At 44.9% G+C, this 22,112-nt stretch overlaps 1 protein-coding gene across 2 annotated transcripts in view; it reads left to right on the top strand.

The window, feature by feature from the left end:
• The window catches only part of PHF2 (PHD finger protein 2), a 95,242-nt gene that overhangs the window by 16,646 nt on the left and 56,484 nt on the right, over positions 1–22,112 (top strand). The gene's annotated exons all lie outside the window — the stretch shown is intronic.

Raw genomic sequence — 22,112 nt, 5'->3', positions numbered from 1 at the left:
ACCAGAACACAGGCACCAGTCCCCTCCACCAGGAAGCCTGCACAACCCAGTGAACCAACCTTAGCCACTGGGGACAGACACCAAAAACAGTGGGAACTACAAACCGGCAGCCTGCGAAAAGGAGACCCCAAACACAGTAAGTTAAGCAAAATGAGAAGACAGAGAAACACACAGCAGATGAAGGAGCAAGATAAAAACGCACCAGACCTAACAAATGAAGAGGAAATAGGCAGTCTACCTGAAAAAGAATTCAGAATAATGATAGTAAAGATGATCCAAAATCTTGGAAATAGAATGGAGAATATACAGGAAACGTTTAACAAGGATCTAGAAGAACTAAAGAGCAAACCAACAGTAATGACCAACACAAGAAATGAAATTAAAAATTCTCTAGAAGGAATCAATAGCAGAATAACTGAGGCAGAAGAACGGATAAATGACCTGGAAGATAAAATAGTGGAAATAACTACCGCAGAGCAGAATAAAGAAAAAAGAATGGAGGACAGTTTCAGAGACCTCTGGGACAACATTAAATATACCAACATTTGAATTATAGGGGTACCAGAAGAAGAGGAGAAAAAGAACAGGTCTGAGAATATATTTGAAGAGATTATAGTTGAAAACTCCCCTAATATGGGAAAGGAAATAGTCAATCAAGTCCAGGAAGCGGAAAGAGTCCCATACAGGATAAATCCAAGGAGAAACATGCCTAGACACATATTAATCAAACTATCAAAAATTAAATACAAAGAAAAAATATTAAAAGCAGCAAGGGAAAAGCAACAAATAACATTACAAGTGAATCCCTGTAAAGTTAACAGCTGATCTTTCAGCAGAAACTCTGCAAGCCAGAAGGGAGTGGCAGGACATATTTAAAGTGATGAAAGGGAAGAACCTACAACCAAGACTACTCTGCCCAGCAAGGATCTCATTCAGATTTGATGGAGAAATTAAAACCTTTACAGACAAGCAAAAGCTAAGAGAATTCAGCACCACCAAACCAGCTTTACAACAAATGCTAAAGGAACTTCTCTAGGCAGGAAACACAAGAGAAGGAAAAGACCTACAATAAAAAACCCCAAACAATTAAGAAAATGGTAATAGGAACATACATATCAAGAATTACCTTAAATGTAAATGGATTAAATGCTCCAACCAAAAGACATAGACTGACAGAATGGGCACAAAAACAAGACCCGTATATATGCTGTCTACAAGAGACCCACTTCAGACCTAGGGACACATACAAACTGAAAGTGAGGGGATGGAAAAAGATATTCCATGCAAATGGAAATCAAAAGAAAGCTGGAGTAGGAATTCTCATATCAGAAAAAATAGACTTTAAAATAAAGACTATTACAAGAGACAAAGAAGGACACTACATAATGATCAAGGGATCAATCCAAGAAGAAGATATAACAATTGTAAATATTTATGCACCCAAGATAGGAGCACCTCAATACATAAGGCAAATGCTAACAGCCATAAAAGGGCAAATCGACAGTAACACAATCATAGTAGGGGACTTTAACACCCCACTTTCACCAATGGACAGATGATCCAAAATGAAAATAAATAAGCAAACATAAGCTTTAAATGATACATTAAACAAGATGGACTTAATTGATATTTATAGGACATTCCATCCAAAACCAAAAGAATACACTTCCTTCTCAAGTGCTCATGGAACAGTCTCCAGGATAAATCATATCTTGGGTCACAAATCAAGCCTTGGTAAATTTAAGGAAATTGAAATGTTATCAAGTATCTTTTCCAACCACAGTGCTATAAGATTAGATATCAGTTACAGGGAAAAAAATGTAAAAAATCCAAACACATGGAGTCTAAACAATATGCTACTAAATAACCAAGACATCACTGAAGAAATCAAAGAGGAAATCAAAAACTACCTAGAAACAAATGACAATGAATACACAACGACCCAAAAGCTATGGGATGCAGCAAAAGCAGTTCTAAGAGGGAAGCTTATAACAATACAATCCTACCTCAAGAAACAAGAAACATCTCAAATAAACAACCTAACCTTACACCTAAAGCAATTAGAGAAAGAAGAACAAAAAAACCCAAAAGTTAGCAGAAGGAAAGAAATCAAAAAGATCAAGATAAGAAATAAATGAAAAAAAATGAAGGAAACAATAGCCAGGATCAATAAAACTTTAAGCTTGTTCTTTGAGAAGGTAAACAAAATTGATAAACAATTAGCCAGACTCTTCAAGAAAACAAGGGCGAAGACTGAAATCAACAGAGTTAGAAATGAAAAAGGAGAAATAACTGATACTGCAGAAATACAAAGGATCATGAGAGATTACTACAAGCAACTCTATGCCAATAAAATGGACAACTTGGAAGAAATGGGCAAATTCTTAGAAAAGCACAACCTTCCAAGACTGAACCAGGAAGAAATAGAAAATATAAACAGACCAAGCACAAGCACTGAAATTGAGACTGTGATTAAAACTCTTCCAACAAGCAAAAGCCCAGGACCAGATGGCTTCACAGGCGAATTCTATCAAACACTTAGAGAAGAGCTAACACCTATCCTTCTCAAACTCTTTCAAAATATAGCAGAGGGAGGAACACTCCCAAACTCATTTACAAGGCCACCATCACCCTGATACCAAAACTAGACAAAGATGTCACACACAAAAAAAACTACAGGGACTTCCCTGGTGGCACAGTGGTTGAGAGTCCGCCTGCCGATGCAGGGGACATGGGTTCGTGCTCCTGTCTGGGAAGATCCCACATACCGTGGAACGGCTAGACCTGTGAGCCATGGCTGCTGGGCCTGTGTGTTTGGAGCCTGTGCTACGCAACGGGAGAGGCCACAATAATGAAAGGCCCGCGTACCACAAACAAAAAAAAAAGAAAGAAAACTACAGGCCAACATCACTGATGAACATAGAAGCGAAAATCCTCAACAAAATAGTAGCAAACAGAATCCACCAGCACATTAAAAGGATCATATACCATGATCAAGTGGGGTTTAGCCCAGCAATGCAAGGATTCTTCAATAGGCGCAAATCAATCAGTGTCGTACACCATATTAACAAATTGAAGGATAAAAACCATATGATAATCTCAATAGATGCAGAAAAAGCTTTTGACAAAATTCAACACCCATTTGTGATAAAAACTCTCCAGAAAGTAGGCATAGTAGACATAGGAACCTATCTCAACATAATAGAGGCCATATATGACAAACCCACAGCCAACATCATTCTCAATGGTGAAAAACTGAAAGCATTTCCTCTAAGATGAGGAACAAGACAAGGATGTCCACTCTCGCCACTTTTATTCAATATAGTTTTGGAAGTTTTAGCCACAGCAGTTGGAGACGAAAAGGAAATAAAAGGAATCTAAATTGGAAAAGACGGAGTAAAACTGTCACTGTTTGCAGATGACATGATACTATACATAGAGAATCCCAAAGATGCTACAAGAAAACTACTAGAGCTAATCAATGAATTTGGTAAAGTAGCAGGATACAAAATTAATGCACAGAAATCTCTTGCATTCCTATACACTAATGATGAAAAATCTGAAAGAGAAATTAAGGAAACGCTCCCATTTACCACTGCAACAGAAAGAATAAAATACCTAGAAATAAACCTATCTAAGGAGACAAAAGACCTGTATGCAGAAAACTATAAGGCACTGATGAAAGAAATTAAAGATGATAAAACAAATGGAGAGATATACCACGGTCTTGGATTGGAAGAATCAATATTGTGAAAATGACTCTACTACCCAAAGCAATCTACAGATTCAATGCAATCCCTATCAAACTACCAGTGGCATTTTTCAAAGAAGTAGAACAAAAAATTTCACAAGTTGTATGGAAACACAAAAGACCCTGAATAGCCAAAGCAATCTTGAGAAAGAAAAATGGAGCTGGAGGAATCAGGCTCCCGGACTTTAGACTATGTTACAAAGCTACAGTATTCTAGACAGTATGGGACTGGCACAAAAGCAGAAATGTAGATCAGTGGAACAGAATAGATAGCCCAGAGATAAACCTGTACACATATGGTCACCTTATCTTTGATAAAGGAGGCAAGAATATACAATGGAGAAAAGGCAGCCTCTTCAATAAGTGGTGCTGGGAAAATTGGACAGCTACATGTAAAATAATGAAATTAGAACACTCCCTCACACCATACACAAAAATAAACTCAAAATAGATTAAAGACCTAAATGTGAGGCCAGACATTATAAAACTCTTAGAGGAAAACGTAGGCAGAACACTCTATGACATAAATCACAGCAAGATCTTTTTAACCCACCTCTTAGAGAAATGGAAGTAAAAACAAAAATAAACAAATGGGACCTAATGAAACTTAAAAGCTTTTGCACAGCAAAGGAAACCATAAACAAGATGAAAAGACAACCCTCAGAATGGGAGAAAATATTTGCAAACGAAGCAAGTGACAAAGGATTAATCTCCAAAATATATAAGCAGCTTATGCAGCTCAATATCAAAAACCAAACAACCCAATCCAAAAATGGGCAGAAGACCTAAACAGACATTTCTCCAAGGAAGATATACAGATTGCCAATAAACACATGAAAGGATGCTCAACGTCACTAATCATTAGAGAAATGCAAATCAAAACTACAATGAGGTATCATCTCACAGTGGTCAGAATGGCCATCATCAACAAATCTGCAAACAATAAATGCTGGAGAGGGTGTGGAGAAAAGTGAACCCTCTTGTACTGTTGGTGGGAATGTAAATTGATACAGCCACTGTGGAGAACAGTATGGAGGTTCCTTAAAAAGCTAAAAGTAGAACTACCATATGACCCAGCAATCCCACTACTGGGCATATACCCTGAGAAAACCATAATTCAAAAAGTGTCATGTGGGCTTCCTTGGTGGTGCAGTGGTTGGGAGTCTGCCTGCCGATGCGGGGGACGTGGGTTCATGCCCCGGTCCGGGAGGATCCCGCGTGCCGTGGAGCGGCTGGGCCTGTGAGCTGTGGCTGCTGGGCCTGCACGTCCGGAGCCTGTGCTCCGCAACGGGAGAGGCCGCAACAGTGAGAGGCCAGTGTACCACAAAAAAAAAAAAAAAAAAAGCGCAAAAACCAAAACCAAAAACAAAAGAGTCATGTACCACAATGTTCACTGCTGCTGTATTTACAATAGCCAGGACATGGAAGCATCCTAAGTGTCCATTGACAGATGAACGGATAAAGAAGATGTGGCACATATATACAATGGAATATTACTCAGCCATAGAAAAAAATGAAATTGAGTTATTTGTAGTGAGGTGTGTGGACCCAGAGACTGTCATACAGAATGAAGTAAGTCATAAAGAGAAAAACAAATACCATATGCTAACACATATATATGGAAACTAAAAAAAAAAAGAAAACCGTTCTTAAGAACCTAATGGCAGGACGGTAATAAAGACGCAGACATAGAGAATGGACTTGAGGACACGGGCAGGGGGAAGGTAAGCTGGGACGAAGTGAGAGAGTGGCATGGACATATATACACTACTAAATGTAAAATAGATAGCTAGTGGGAAGCAGCCGCTAAGCACAGGGAGACCAGCTCGGTCCTTTGTGTCCACCTAGAGGGGTGGGATAAGAGGGTGGGAGGGAGACGCAAGAGGGAGGGGATATCGGGATATATGTATACATATAGCTGATTCACTTCGTTATACAGCAGCAACTAACACAATATTGTAAAGCAATTATACTCTAGTAAAGATGTTAAAAAATAAATATTTAAATATAAAACTTTTATAAAAGTAAAAAAAAAGAAAAGCCTATTCTGAAATGCCCTGAGAACACGTGTATCTGTATGCCGGTGCACACACCCTTTCTGAGTGTGCTAGGTGCACTTTGCAATGCACGAGGATGAGCATTCCTACAGACGCACCCAGTGGACACATGTCGTTTACAAATATGTGTGTCCACATGGCTGGTGTGCACCAAATATGTGCATATTCAAAGATGCCCTATTCTTTTTTTCTTATACATTTTACAAAATTCAGTTTTATTCTTTCCAGCTTTATTGAGTTGTAATTGACAAAATTGTAATATATTTAAAGTGCACAATGTGATGATTTAATATATGTATACATTGTGGAAAGATTCCTGCAATTGAGTCAATTAACACATCCATCATCTCACATAGTTTTCTTTTTCTTTTGGTTAGAACACTAAAGTTTTACTCTGTTGGCAAATTTCAATTATATAATACAGTGTTATGAACTCTAGTCACTGTGTTATACATTAGATCCTCAGACCTTATTAATCTTACTGCTGAGAGTTTGTGCCCTTTTACCAGCCTCTCCCCACCCCCCGCTCCCCCAAAGATGCCTTCCTTGTTCTTGGAGGGATGGTAGACCTGGAATTCCTAAGACGATTGCATCAAACAGAAAGTCAATATCCCTAAGTTGACCACTTCCTTTACTTCACCAAGCTTCGTATTATTGTTAGTTTTGCTCCTGTACTGTGTCAGATTTGGTAACTGGTTTCTGTTTGAATTGTTGTGTCCACGGCAGCCAGCAGGAGTGGACATTTTCCCAGCTCCTCATTTACCGACCATCCATCCTCTTGGGTGAGCTGCCCCCAGCCGTTCCTGACTTTTCTTTTGAGCCGGGCTCCCTCCTGTCCTGTTTTCTGGTTGTGGGATCTGTGCTGAGACATCTACAGGGTGCTTGAAGCAGAAGAGGCAGAACCAGGTTGAATGGGTGGCTGTCCTGGGGGGTAACTTTGAACAACCGTGGGCGAGGAGAAGCCAAGGAGGTTTGCTTGTTTCTGTCAGGACCCAGTGCCAAGAGCGGGAGGGAGGGAAGCTGCAGGTAGTGCTGGGACAGCAACCCAAAGGGGTCTGGAGGTGCCCCCTGAGAACCAGGGCAGAGACTATTCTATAGAGACTGGTAGCCTTGTTGGGCCACGACTTCTTCACTTAGCTCAACCCAGTTCTGCACCTGGCAGGTTCTGGGCCTCTGGGAATGATGAGCAGTGTGGGCTCACGGGCTGCCAGGTGTGTCCGAGACCTCTGTAGGAGGAGACAGGTGATGTCAAGTACTTTCCCAGCCCTAAAATCCCACACTTCTTGAATCTGATTGTTTTCTGTGGTGGGTTGGGTCTATCCTGGTGAGAGTGAGGGCTCCTGGTGGTCCCAGCCGGCCCCACAGCTTTGAGGAGATGGCAGGCAGGGCAGACGGGTGGGGTTGTTCTCCCTTCCTGGGGCTTCCCTCCCAGGATGATGCTGATACAGACAACTGAAGGTGTGTCCCTGGGCAGAGTTAGGGAAATCATGCCTGAGAGTCTCAGAATTTCTGCCACGTCTTAAAAAAATAAAAAGTACCTGGCTTTGAGGTTCTGGAAGACGTGCAACAGGAGTGACAGGCGTTCTGGGACTTTCGTCCTGGTTCCTCTTGGTTCCCGGACCCCCGCCTGCTGGCTGTGGGAAAAGCAGAGACAGAGCCCTGGAGGGAGGAGCTGTGAAGGGGCGGGGGAAGGAGAGCAGAGGCTGCCAAACCTCAGTTTCCCTACCGGCAGAGCTGGAAGCAGCTGTTTGCTGGGTGCACGGGGCTGGTGGACGTGCAGTGCCCATGGAGGGGTGTGGCTTTAACAGCCCTGCCTATGCTGGGATGCAGGAGATCTGCTGGGGAAGGGCCCCTGTTGTCTCTAGGAGGAGCCTGGCACATGCTCTCAGGGGGGCTGGGACCTATCCTGTAGGTGACATTTCAGTCCCCCTGCTGCTGAAGCCCTTTCATTCATCTCCTGCATTTGTGGGTTCTTTCAGCCTCCCTTTCTATACAGTGTGGGAAATACCCATACAGCCACGAGTAGGGGGTTTTAAAGAACTCCTCTCTTCTTGGCTCTCTGCTTCTCTGATTTTCCACCCCCTTCCCTCCCCAGGACAGCACCTCGGCCTGGCATCCTCCTCCTCTAGGCACCCAGAAGGGGGGTGTGCTAATGTGTGCAGTGGTCCTCAGGAGCACCCTCTCCCAAATTCAGCACTTCCTGTAGCTCAGCTGTTAGGCCTCTGCACTTCGTCTTTCCAGAGGGCTCGCTGGTCTGCCCCTGCAGCCTGCGGCTGCTCAGCCTTGGGGGGAGGCCTGCTGCATGTCTGATGACCACCAAACCGGGGTGGGGAGGCGCAAGAGTCCAGATGCCCCTAAGAGAAGACAGGAAAGCCTGGCCCGTTCAGGCACGCAGCCCACCGTGAACCCTGATTATTCTGACAGGTGAGAACCAGGCTGACTGACTGATAACGGTGGCACCAACTCCCTATGAATGTGGCTGTGCTTTGTGGGAGCCTTGCCGACTTCCTCATTGCCAGAACTTTGAGACTTGGCTCCTATCCCACCAGAAAGGCCATGGAGAGGGACACTGGGATGGGCAAGGGATGGGCAGCCATCAGGGTCCCTGTGGGCTGGATCAAACTTCCACAAGTGATGATGATGAGCAGGGAAAGCCACCAATCTCCATCAGAAGCGCCGTGCCCATGCTGGTCCTGGCCCTTGCAGCTGTCGCCTCTGGAGGAGGGCGTAGCCCCGCATCCTGGTACCTCCTGGGAGGCCCCACTCACCTTTCATGCTGTGAGAAGGCCCAACAGGGGCCGGGTCCCCTTTGCTGGGAAGATGGACAGAAGAGGAGCTTCCATAGGCCTTCCGGGCCAGGCTGGCTCCACAGCTGGAAGTTTCGGCTGCCATGTGCTCAGTTCCCATCATTGTTTCATGTCCCCAAGAATGGCATCCTTAATGCTGGCCCATGTGGGCCTGGGTCTCTCTGTCCCAGGACTGGCTGTGGTTGGTCCAGGGAAGAGCCTAGTAGGGTGTCCTGTTGGCCCTGAGCCCCAGAAAGTACAGTTGTCCTCCAGAGGATTCTGCCACAGGCATGTGCGGTGAGTGTGTTTTGGTGGACCAGCTACCTCTGACCCCACGAGAGGGTCCAGCACAGAGGTCCCCATGCAGGGGACTTATGATCACCTCCAGGAGGGCATTTCCCTAAGAAGCTGCATCCCGTGCCATCCTGTTGGCCTCGCTCTGTCCCCACACTGCTGGGGGTCCAACATGAGCCCCCACCTTTCCACATGTTTGCTTCTTGCCTGCACCCTCAGAAACTGTTTTTATTGTGCATGTTCTTCATAAGTGATTTCATTTGTACCAGTTGTTCTTTAGCCCCTTCTTCCCTTCAATGCAGGCCTCAGTGAGCCAACCCAGTTGGATACCCTCAGCTGTTCCAGAGCCCCCAGGGTCTGCTGACCATGCCCCTCACGGAGGTGGAGCAGCTCAGACACCTGTCCCTATGGACCCTGCAGAGGCTCCCGATGGCAGTTTCGGAGTGGCTTGTGGGGCTGGGGCTATTCTCAGGGTTAGTTTTTATGTCCAGCACATTCACTTCCCTATGGCAGTGACAGGCAGAGATCAGGCGCCACTGGCATGGCCTGAAAGCATACATGTACCCGCCGGAGCAGGCTCACGGCACACAGTGACGCTGCTGCCCTTCCGTGACCTCCGGGTCAGCCTTTCTGTTCTGTAAGTCCAAGAAGTGAATTTTTAGAGGGATCAAGGAGGGGGTTTCAGACAAATTCCAAGTGAGTTATGGTCAAGGTCGTGCAAGGAGGTGGGGTTGGAAAACCAAGTAAAGGAGCGTGCTGCATACATCATTTGAATGCCAGTGTTTCAAAATGAGATCCCGTGCCAGTAAACAGCTCATGGGGGAGCTAGTCTACCACCTGGAGTGTTTGATGATCACCCCTGCATTTCACCTTTCCTGGTCTGCACTAAAGCACGAAATGTCTCAGCTGGGACAGACAGGGTCCAACTCTCATTTCGCACATTGTGGGATTCAGAGTCAGAAGGAACTTAGAAATGCAGGTAGGGGTACCAGATAAAAACTCGTTTGAATTTCTTTTTATTGGAAATTCATATTTGACTGGGTGTCGTGTATTTTTATTTGCTGACTCTGGCTACCCTAGGTGTAGCCCAGCCCTGTATCTTTGTCAGTGAGGATGTTGCAGCCAGGAAGGGTAGGACTTCCTCCATCCCAGCACTTCTCAGGGAGGGAATCTGGCTATTGGGATGCCTTGTGCCCCCCCAGCTTGGTCCAGCCTGCTTTACCAGTGAGAGGAGAACCCTGCAGTGGGGTGTGTGTGTGTGTGTGTGTGTGTGTGTGTGTGTGTGTGTGTGGTACATGTGGGGTGTGTCGTGTGCGTGTGTAGAGTGTGTGTATGTGTGTAGTGTGTGACATGTGGGGTATGTGCGTATGTGTTGTGCATGTGTGTGGTGTGTCTGTGAGCATGTGTTTGCATGTATGTGTGTATGGTGTGTGTGTGTGTTATGTGTGGTGTGTGGGGGGGTTATATGTGTGTGTATGTTTGTGTGGCAGCCACAGGGCGGTGGAGTAGGATATGGCTGCCTGTGTTCAGCACCCTGAGAATTTGGGGGGAGGCCCTCATAAACCCTCAAGGCCATGGATTCCGCACATGCTTTCTCTTGAAGGGAAAGCAGATGCACTAGGAGGAGAGTCTAGGAATTTTCCAGAGCATCGCCTGTGTGAATCTCTTAGTCTGAAATCTGTCCTCACTGTGGGAGCCGGGGCCACTGCTCCACTGATGTGAGGCTGCCTGGCCTTCCTACAGTGTGGGATGGCTTTGCAACCTCAGATCTGTGCGGCCACCTTCAGCACATGGCCTGAGTGAGCACCTCACCTGGTACAGTTTCTCACCTGTAAAGTGAAAGTGACAGGGCCACTTTGCATGTTGTCATGCAGATTGAGTCCCAGGCCAACAGCCACTCTTTGATCACATCCTGAGGCCTGTCAAACTCAGCAGGCCAGTGTGGATGGCGTCTCAGCCCCACAGCCTGGAGGCACTTGGCCGGAGCCCCATTGGCTCAGCACGGGAAGTTCTAAGTAGCATCACGTCATAAAAGAGTTAAGTTTTGCTCAAGCCTGAGAGAGGGAAAGACTATCATGAAACCACAGTCAGGCTCTGACTGGTGGAAAACACACAAAGGGTGTCTAATCCTTTTTTCTATGTGTTTATTTGGTAAAGAATAGAGGATAAATTGGGCAACTATGGACTTTAAAATTCGGTGTTTTGGATTACTTGGCATTTCAGGAGGGGTAATTGTGTGCTAGCAGGAGGATTGGCACCCCGACCCCGTGCACTGTTGCCAGGAGGGTCTCTGTGGACCTAGGAGGACCTAGGAGGTAGATCAGTGCCCAGTGAGAACCCCAGTGCCTAATGGGCACACCAGAAAGGCTCTCAGGAGGGTGGGAGCAAAGCCCAAACGTTGTTTCTGGGGGATGAGGGGACTGTTTTTTCCAGGACACTCCAGGTGGCGAAGCAGCTGCTGTCCCCACTCCCCCACACCTCCCCGCCCCAAACCTGATGGCAGTGATGGGAAGAGATTCTTGGAGAAGGGGAAGCAGGGCCCTGACTAATGCAAGTGGCAGCAAGGTGGACGTTATGCTTCTCCAACTACTTACAGTCCATCCTGCCGTGGCTTTGCTTCCTAGAGCTGAGCTAAGCCTTTCTTCAATTCCATACAGCCCTCAGCCTCCATCTCTTGGCCTCTCTTCCATTCTCTCCTCACCTCCTGAAGCTGTTTTTTCTTGTGTTGGGCCTTCTCATTCTCTTTCATGACCCTTTACTTTGCTTTCACATTTTCCCATATCTTTTTCTTTCTGTGTTTCATTCTTGGTGACTCCAGTTCACCAATTCTCTGAATTCCATGGGCACATTAAACAAATGTGTCTAATTTGTTGCTTACACTGTTCATGGAGTTTTAAATTTTAATATCATTTTTCATTTCTGGAAGTTCTAGTTTTTCAGATTTGTCTGATCATTTTATTTTTCCAGCATGTGTGAGTGTGCGTTTAATGCTTTTGAATCTTTTTTTTCCTACGATCATTTAAAATTGTTTTATATCTTCTATTAGATGACTCTGTTATTGTATAATGCTTGGGGGTTTAGTCCTACTTTCCCTCAGGGTCGGTCATCTCCTTGTGTTTGGAAATCTGTCCTCCTGAGGCCCCAGGGAACTGCTGTCCTCCCCCAGGTCTGTGGGGCACAGCCGGCACCTGCCCCACGGTGTGGTTTCTAGGGGGTGTTGGAGCATCTGAGATGGCCCCCTAAAGTGTGCCCCCTCTTCTCTGCTCCGTGGGCTCTGGAAACCCCACCCCTGTGCAGAGGCTTTCAGCCAGCTTCTGTCTGATATCCTGTGGGCCTGGGCTGGTCTTGCGTTGATTTGCCTCTCTGACAAGGCCTTTCAGGGATTGGTGCCATGACTGAGCAGTGCAGAACTGTGAGAAGAGTTATTGGTCAGTAAAAACACCTGCAGTGTCATGAGGAGAAATGAGGCCCGGCAGCAGACCCACCCATAGTCTACCATGGACTGCAGCCCTGCTTCTGTTCCCCTATTTCCACAGGGCTGGAGACACATCCTGATGTTGTAAACGTTTTCCTGTGTTTTTCCACGGCCTCAGATTTCTCAGGGTGTGGCTCACTGTGAGTCCCTTGGTTAGTGGCATCCCTGCGTCAGGCCTTCCTCTGTGGAGCACCCGGAACATCAAAAACATCCTCTTACGTTCTTTGGAATCACATCTTTGGGGCACAGTCCCAGCAGTGAATTTATTTGGTCAAAGGACCTGAGGCTGGTTGTATAGCTCATTTGTTGCGATATTGCCCCTTAGGGCACTCAGGGGTGGCTCTAGTGCTGTGACAGACCTTCTAATTCTTCCAGAGCCTGGGGCTGGGGGCCCTGCCTAGGAGTCTTTCCAGCAGGGAAGGGTGATGGACCCCTCCCTAAGAGGGAGGACCCCTGAGTCTCCTGGACCAGTGGAGGCACAGATGTGGGAAGGAAGCTGAGAAATGAAGATGGACTCCCAGGTCTGTGGCTTCCCCTCCCAGGGACCCAAGGCTGCAGAGGCAGCTAGCCCAGATGATGGCACTGGTGCTGGGAACCTCATATTGGTGCCCTGGGCCACAGTGCACGGGCAGGACAAGGCCCAATCTAGATACTGGGTCCCCTCCCCTAGGGCCCTGTCACCACTTGGTGGGAGCGGCCAGGTCGGGAAAGGGATGGGTGGCTCCTGGCTGGGCCTGGTGTTTCCAGCACAGAGCACAGGGCGTTCACAGGCCTTGGATACAGTTTGCCCTTTGGTTGACTTTGAGGTGCCGTGGACCCCCCCAAAGTACTACTGGTGCTGGACTCCCCCTGCCCACACAGCTGGGGTCACAGCCCCTCCCCCTTCCCCAGGCTAGCCCTCACCTCAGGGCCTTTACAGATGGTTTCTGTCTGCAGCCTCTTCGTTCAAGCCCGGCTATACCTGCTGCCTGAACATTCTCTCCACTAGGGTCGACCACATGGAAACCTGGACGCCCCCATTGTCTGCAGATTCAAATGGCAATCCGCAGCCTGGGTCGGGACATGCTGGGTGCACCCTGAGTCCCTGCCAGCTTGTCCTGAGCCAGGACCACACAGGCTCCTCGGTGTACACTGCACCTTTGCCCAGCGGCACCCCTTACTGCAAACCTGCTTGTGGAAGGAAGCCTTATTCTCCCTTCAGGATGGCTTGTTCCAGATGCTGCCGGAACTCCTATCTGATGGCATCCGCATGGGGTTGTGTGGCCTGGCACAGTGCACTTACCTTCAGTGCTCACCTTGTTATTGCCCCATTAGTCAACACCTGGAGGCTACCCAGTGGCTGCTTCTGGATCCCCAGCCCACAGCCAGTTCTGGTCCAGATGGGCTCAGGGTCTGGGGTGGGCCAGTCTGCACCCACTGGACACTGCTAGTGTGTCTGTGGTCGTCTCAGAAGACTGCTGGCCAAGGGGGCATTTCTGCTGTTTGGGGGGACACCCTGACCTTGACTTGTGAGCATATGAGGAAGCACCGAGAGTGTGGAGGAGAAGACCCTGAGATAAGGAGGCCCCTGCAAGATGGGAGAAGACAGATGGTGCTCCAGACATCAGACTAAGAGGCAGATGGTGGGTGGTGGGTGCACTCACCAGGTGGGTGGTGGGTGCACTCACCAGGTGGGGGCTGAGGGTCAGGCACAGTGGAGGCCTCAGCCTGGAGCCCTGAGCTCTGCTCCTGGCATCAGGGAATCAGGGAGAAGAGTGGGCTTAGAGGGGGTGAACAGGAGGCCTAGGCCTTGCTTTTAAATTTAGAGAGATGATTTACATTAGCATAGGATTCCAAAATTAAATAGCAGCATGTTTCCCCATCTCATTACCCAATAAGTCAGTATTTCTAATATCCTAGTCCTTGTCCGTTTGCTTGCTCATTTTAGGTTATTTTAAGTAATATCTGAGGTAGATATTATTTCTATAGGTTTTTATCAGTATTTCCTTCGTAAGATTTTCACGTAAGGTTTTGGCAGCGTTTCTCCAGCATTCTCACCAGATGGCTCCGCATGTCTCTCTAGGATCTTTCAGTTAGTGAGCATGTGGACACACGTGGAACTTTTCCTATCTGATTGGAAAATGACTTTTTTAAAGAGTACGTTTAGATTTACAGAAAGATTGAGTGGAAAGTGCAGGGTCCCCATGTACCCCTTCATACCTGCCCCCAGCCTCCCCTATTATTAACATCTTGCATTAGTGTGACGTATTTGTTATAATTCATGAGCCAATATTGATACATTATTACTAACTAAAGTCCATAGTTTACATTAGGGCTCACTCTTGGTGTTGTACACTCTGTTTTTGGACACACGTATAATGACACGTACCTGCCATTATATCAATGTATAATACAGAGTATTTTCACTGCCTTAAAAATCCTCTGTGATCCCTCCCCCTATCCCCCCTGGCAACCACTGATCTTTTTACTGTCTCTGTAGTTATGGGTTTTCCAGAATGTCATATAGTTGGAATCATACGTATGTAGTCTTTTCAGACTGGCTTCTTTCTCTTAGTGATAGGCATTTAAGTTTCCTCCATGTCTTTCATGGCTTGATAGCTCATTTCTTTTTAGTGCTGAATAACATTCATCATCTGGATATGCAGCAGCTTATTTATCTATTCAACTACTGCAGGCATCTTCGATGCTTCTGAGTTTTGGAAATTATGAATAAAGCTGCTATAAACATCCATGTGCAGGTATTTGTGTGGACATAAGTTTTCAGTTCATTTGAGTAAAAACCAAGGAATGCCATTTCTGGATCGAATGGTAAGAGTACACGTAGCTTTGTAAGAAACTGACAAACTGTCTTCCAAAGTGGCTACACCATTTGCATTCCCACCAACAATGAATGAGAGTTCCTGTTGTTCCACATGTTCACCAGCATTTGATGTTGTCAGTGTCTCAGGTTTTGGTCATTCTAATAGGTGTGTAGTTGTATCTCATTGTTTTGTTTTAATTTTACTTATTTTTGGCTGCATTGGGTCTTCGCTGCTGCGTGGGCTTTCTTTAGTTGCGGCGAGTGGGGGCTACTCTTCATTGCGGTGCATGGGCTTCTCATTGCGGTGGCTTCTCTTGTTGCAGAGCACAGGCTCTAGGCGCGTGGGCTTCAGTAGTTGCAGCACGCGGGCTCAGTAGTTGCGGCTCGGGGGCTCTAGAGTGCAGGCTCAGTAGTTGTGGTGCACGGGCTCAGTTACTCTGTGGCATGTGGGATCTTCCCGGACCAGGGATTAAACCCCTGTCCCCCACACTGGCAGGCGGGCTCATAACCACTGCGCCACCAGGGAAGTCCCGATACCATGCTATCTTGATTACTGTAGCTTTATAGTAAGTCTTGAAGTTGGATAGTGTTAGTCCTCCAACTTCTTTCTTCTTCTTCAACGTTGGCTATTCTGTCTCTTTACTTTACATTTAAACTTTAGAATCAGTTTGTCAATGTCCACAAAATAACTTGCTTTCCTTTTCATTGGGATTGCATTAGATCTATAGATCAAGTTGTGAAGAACTGACATCTTGACAGTATTGATTCTTCCTATCCATGAATATGGAGTATTTCTCCACTTATTTAGTTCTTTGATTACATTCATCAAAGTTTTATAGTTTTCCTTATATGGATCTTGTACATATTTTGTTAGATTGATACCTCAGTATTTCATTTTTGGGGGTGCTAATGTAAATTGTATTGCATTTTAAATTTCAATTTATAATTGTTCATTGTGGTATGTAAGAAAGCAATTTACCTTTGTATATTAACATTGGTATCCCACAACCTTGCCCTAATCACTTACAGTTCCAGAAGGTTTTTGTTGATTGCTTAGGACTTTTTATGTAGACAATCATGTCATCTTCAAACAAAGACAGTTTTATTTCTTCCTTCCCAATCTGTATATTTTTTATTTCCTTTTCTTGTCTTATTTTATTAGCTAGGACTTCCAGTACCATGCCGAAAAAGAGTGGTGGTATTGAATATCCTTGCCTGGTTCCTGATCTTAGGGGAAAAACATCTAGTTTTTCATATTACATATGATGTTAGCTGTAGTTTTGTGTGTGTGTGTTTGTTTATTGTTTTTTTAGAACTTTGTAACCAAGTAGAGGAAATTCCCCTCTATTCCTAGTTTCTTGTGAATTTTTACACAAAGGAGTGTTGGACTTTGTCAAATACTTTTCCCCCATCTATTGGTAGTGATTATATAATTTTTCTTCTTTAGCCTGTTTATGTGGTGGACTATGTTAATTGATTTTCTTTCTTAAAAATTATTTATTTATTTATTTTTGGCTGTGTTGGGTCCTTGTTGCTGCACACGGGCTTTCTCTAGTTGTGGCGAGCGGGGGCTACTCTTCGTTGTGGTGCACAGGCTTCTCATTGCGGTGGCTTTTCTTGTTGTGGAGCACGGGCTCTAGCCGCGGGGGCTTCAGTAGTTGCAGCACGTGGGCTCAGTAGTTCTGGCGCGTGGGCCCAGTAGTTGTGGCTTGCAGGCTCTAGAGCGCAGGCTCAGTAGTTGTGGTGCACGGGCTTAGTTGCTCCGTGGCATGTGGGATCTTCCTGGACCAGGGATCGAACCCATGTCCCCTGCATTGGCAGGCGGATTCTTAACCATTGCACCATCAGGGAAGTCCCAATTGATTTTCAAATACCGAAGCAACCTTGCTTAGGTGAAATAAATCCCTCTTGGTCTTTTTAACATATTGTTGAATTTGACTTGCTAATGTTTTGTAGAAGATTTTTGCATCTGCGTTCATGAAAGATATTGGTCTATAGTTTTCCTTTCTTGTCTTTGTATGGTTTTCCTTTCTTTGTCCTTGTCTGGTTTTGGTATTAAGATAATGCTGGCCTCATAGAAAGAGATAGGAAGTATTTCCTCTGCTTCTAATTTCTGGAAGAGATTGTAGAGAATTGGTATAATATTGTCCTTAAATGTTTGCTAGAATTAATCAGAGAACCCATCTGGGCCTGGTGCTTTCTATTTTGGAAGGTTTTTAAATATTGATTCAATTTCTTTAATAGATACAGTCATAAGCAGATTATTTCTCCTTGCGTGAGTTTTGGTAGATTGAACCTTTCAAAGAATTGGTTTATTTAATCTAGGTTATCAAATTTGTGGGCTTAGAGTTGTTCATAATATTCCTTCATTAACCGTTCAATGTCCATGGGATCTGTAGTGATGGCCCCTCTTTCATTTCTGACATTAGTAATTTGTGTCTTCTCTCTCTCTTTTTCTTTGTTAACTTGGCTAGAGGCTGATTAATTGATTGATCTTTTCAAAGAACCATATTTTGCTTTCTTTGATTTTTTTTCTATTTGCTGTTTTCATTTTCATTAATTTCTGCTCTAATTTTTTTTTAATTTATTTCCTTCTGCTTACTTTGGAGTTAGTTTTCTTTTCTTTTTCTAGTTTCCTCAGGTAGAAGCAGAGATAACTGATTTTAGATCTTCTTTTGTAATGTTTGCATTCAATGCTGTAAATTTCCCTTTAAGCACTACTTTCACTGCATCCCATACACTTTCTTAAGTTGTGTTTCATTTTCATTTAGTTAGAAATATTTTTAAATTTCTCCTTAGACTTTGTCTAGGTGTTATTTAGAAGTGAGTTATTTAATCTCCTAGTATTTGGGGGGTTTTCTAGATATCTTTTTGTTATTGGTTTCTAGTGTAATTCCATTGTGGTATGTGAGCATCCTTTGTATGACTTCTAGTCTTTTAAATTTGTTAGCATGTGTTTTATTGCCCAGAATGTGATCTCTCTTGGTGAATGTCCTGTGTGAGCTTGAGAGGAATGTTTATTCTGCCTTTGTTGGATGATGTATTCTATAAATGTCAATTAGATCAAGTTGGTTGGTGGTGGTGTTCAGTTCAACTATATCCTTACTGAGTTTTTGGTCTGTTGGATATGTCAATTATTAATAGAGGGTGTGGAAATCTCTAATATAATAATGGATTTGTCTATTTCTCCTTGAAGCCTATCAGTTTTTGCCTCTGGTATTTTGATGTGCTGGTATTAGGCACAGACACGTTCAGGATTGTTATATCTTCTTGGAAAATGAAACCATTTATCATTATGTAATGCCCCTCTTTATCCTGATGATTTTTCTTACTCTGAAGTTTACATTAAACTCTGAAATTACTTTAGCTATTCTGGCTTTCTTTTGACTAGCATAAGCAATGATATATCTTTCTTCATCCCTTTACTTTTTCTCCTCCACCTAAATTTTTATTATTTTCTAACAGACTTTTATTTTTTAGAGCAGTTTTAGATTCAAACTGAGCAGAAAGCACAGAGTTCCCATACCCTCCCTGCCCCTACATTGTCCTCTACTTTTTAAAATTAATTAATTTTTGTCTGCGTTGGGTCTTCGTTGCTGCGCACAGGCTTTCTCTAGTTACAGTGAGCGGGGGCTACTCTTCGTTGCGGTGCACAGGCTTCTCATTGTGGTGGCTTCTCTTGTTGCAGAGCACGGGCTCTAGGCGTGCAGGCTTCAGTAGTTGTGGCACGCGGGCTCAGTAGTTGTGGCTCGTGGGCTCTGGAGCGCAGGATCAGTAGTTGTGGTGCATGGGTTTAGTTGCTCCGCGGCATGTAGGATTTTCCCAGACCAGGGATCAAACCCGTGTCCCCTGAATTGGCAGGCAGATTCTTAACCACTGCACCACCAGGGAAGTCCTGTCCCTTTACTTTTAATCTATCTCTTTATTATTTAAAATGAGTTTCTGATAGAAAACATGTGGTTTTGTTTTTTCCCCCCCCGACTCTTACAGTCTCTGTCTTTTAATTTGTGTATTTAGACCATTGATTTTTAAAGTGATTATTGAAAATGTTGGATTAATATCTATTATATTTGTTTTCATTTTCTATTTGTTGCCCTTGTTGTTTGTTTAGGTTTTTGTCTTCCACTCTTTTTCTGCCTTCTCAGGTTTTAATTGAGCATTTTACATGATTTTATTTTTTCTCCTCTCTTAGTACATGTACTTCTTTTTAAACCTTTTCTTTTAGTGGTGGCTCTTGAGTTTGCAATATATGTATTTATGGCTAAGCCAAGTCCACTTTCAAACAATATACCACTTATGGATAGTGCAAGTTCCTTATAACAGAGTATCCCCTATTCCTCCCTCCCATCTCCTATGACGTGGCCATCATTCATTTCACTTATCCATAAGCTGTAATCAAGTTCATTGTTGCTATTATTATTCTGAACAAATTATCATCTGCTAGATCAATTGAGAATAAGAAAATAAAAGATTTCATGTTCCCTTAATTTATGCCTTTTCTAATGCTCTTCTTTTCTTTATGTAGATCCAGATTTCTGACTTATGTTCTTTTCCTTCTCTCTGAAGATATTCTTTTAACTTTTCTTGCAAGGTGGGTCTACTGGTGACAGATTCCCTCAAATTTTGCTTGTCTGGTAAAGTCTTCATTTCTCTTTCACTTTTGAAGGATAATTTTGCAGGATACAAAATTCTAGGTTGGTGTTTTTTCTTTCAGCATTTTAAATGTTTTACTCTGCTTTCTTCATATTTGAATGATTTCTAAAGAGAAGCCCATATAATTCTTATCCTTGCTCTTCTATGAATAAAATGGTTTACCCCTATGGCTTTTGTTTCAGGGTTTTCTCTTTTTCTTTTTTCTGTTACAGTGTTTTTAATTTCTAGCACTTCCTTTTGTTCCTGTCTTAGGATTTCCATCTCTGTGCTTACATTGCCCATCTGTTGTCACATGTTGTCCACTTTTTCCATTAAAACCCTTAACATAGTAATCATAGTTATTTTATTTCCTTATCTGATAATTCCAACATCTCTGCTGTATCTGAGAAAGCATATCTCATGCTTTCTCTGTTTCTTCAGACTGTGGGTTTTTTTTTTTGTCTTTTAGTATGCTTATTTTTTGTGCACAAAAGCTATTTTAAAGACAAGAAAACTGTCCCCCATCCAGAGGTGCTCACTTGTTACTGCTGTACACCACAGTCTCCCTCCCATCTCTTTTCTGTGTGGATGTTGGGATGACTCAGTGTGCTGTTTCCTGTACTGCAGCATAAGCGTGTCCCTGTCAGTACAGACCTTTGGGTGCATAACGATCTGTTAGGTGGAAACCGACTTAACAGCTCTCCTGTTGCTGGATACTTTAGTTTGTGAGTTTTTTAGTCTCTCGTGACCTGGGGAGGCTGAAAAGCAGGTTTTCTTGCTGTAGTATATGGACAAGGAGGCTGAGAGAGGCGCCCAGAGGGGCAGCACCCAGGCCAGCCTCCTCCCTCCTGCTTACCCTGATGCTCCTGCAGGCCTGGGCTGGACCAGGACTCCTGGCATTTCAGCATGCTGGCCTCCCAGCATCCTATGACCACATATCAGCTATGCTGTTAGTTCTGCAGGTCAGTGTCCCAGAGCAGCTCCAGGCCTAGCGTCTCCTAGGACAGATGCAGTCCCCTTGCTGCTGGACTGCCTTTCGGTCAGGATGTGTGCAGACCCTGTGTTGGTGGGGGAGGAGGGGTTGCTACCCCAGACATCATCACTGAGGTCTGGCCAAGGAGGGACCACTGGAAGGCCTCAGAGGCCAGTGGGACCTCTCACTACCCTGGCACCGGGCAGTGGAGGAGGGCCTCAGGTGGGCTCAGCCGCCTAGAGCAAGGGAGTATATTCTGACCTGGTGATGGGGGCAGAGGCAGAGGTTGCAAACTGCCTGCTGGGCCACAGGTGTGTGCTGGGCCTATGATGTTGGTCAACACAGGGTTTTCAAAAACAGTTCCATTAGCTGCAACATATTAAAATCAAGAAATTTCACATAAAGATGTGCATTCCCACATTTTCTTGAAAAATCAGGAGATTTGACAGAGCTCTGTGCACATCCACAAGGTGCCCCCATGGGCCTGCTTGGCATTGGGCTGTGGTGTTCCCGTCTCTGCTGCTCACTGAGCTGAGTGGGGGTTGCACCTCTGCCCCCTCACACCTGCCCGCTCCTACCTTTGGGCATGCAGCATCCCCTGTGCACAGTCAGGGCCCATTTGATGGGTTGTTCTAGATGACCTTCAGATCCCTGCCATGTAGAAATGTGATGGATCTCGGAGACCCGTGAGTGCTAGGGCTTCTGTCCTTTCCTTAGAGCTGTGTCAGGGAAGGCTGTCCCTGTGCATTGGGCTGACTGCTTCCTGCCATGTCCCAGAACAACATTAAACTGATTTGTTGAAGGAATTAGAGCAGGGTGGGTAGGCCCACTGCCTACGCTTGGCCTTAGTGTCCTCGTCTCACAAATGAGAGTGCTGGGAAGGATGGATTTTTGCTGAGAGTCCCTTCATTTTTTTTTTTTTTTTTTTTTTTTTTGTGGTACGTGGGCCTCTCACTGTTGTGGCCTCTCCCGTTGCGGAGCACAGGCTCCGGATGTGCAGGCTCAGCGGCCATGGCTCACGGGCCCAGCCGCTCCGCGGCATGTGAGATCCTCCCAGACCGGGGCACGAACCCGCGTCCCCTGCATTGGCAGGCGGACTCTCAACCACTGCGCCGCCAGGGAAGCCCTCCCTTCACTTTTGATGCTGCAAGAGCCTTTGATTCTTACCTGCTTGAACCTGCTCTCAGAAAGTTTTGAGTACGTACCATAAGCACACGCCAGCACTTGCTTATGACCTACATTCTATGCAGATATATTTTCGAGAGTCAGAAGAGTATATCTTTAAAAGTCTATTTTCATCCTTTAAAAAATTCAAATAGCTCTAATATGAATCTAATCAGTTTA

Source organism: Globicephala melas, chromosome 6 (genome assembly GCF_963455315.2).
Source record: "Globicephala melas chromosome 6, mGloMel1.2, whole genome shotgun sequence".
NCBI classification, from domain to species: Eukaryota; Metazoa; Chordata; class Mammalia; order Artiodactyla; family Delphinidae; genus Globicephala; species Globicephala melas.
Note: the sequence above shows the minus strand (reverse complement) of the source record. Positions and strands in the feature narration are given on the sequence as shown.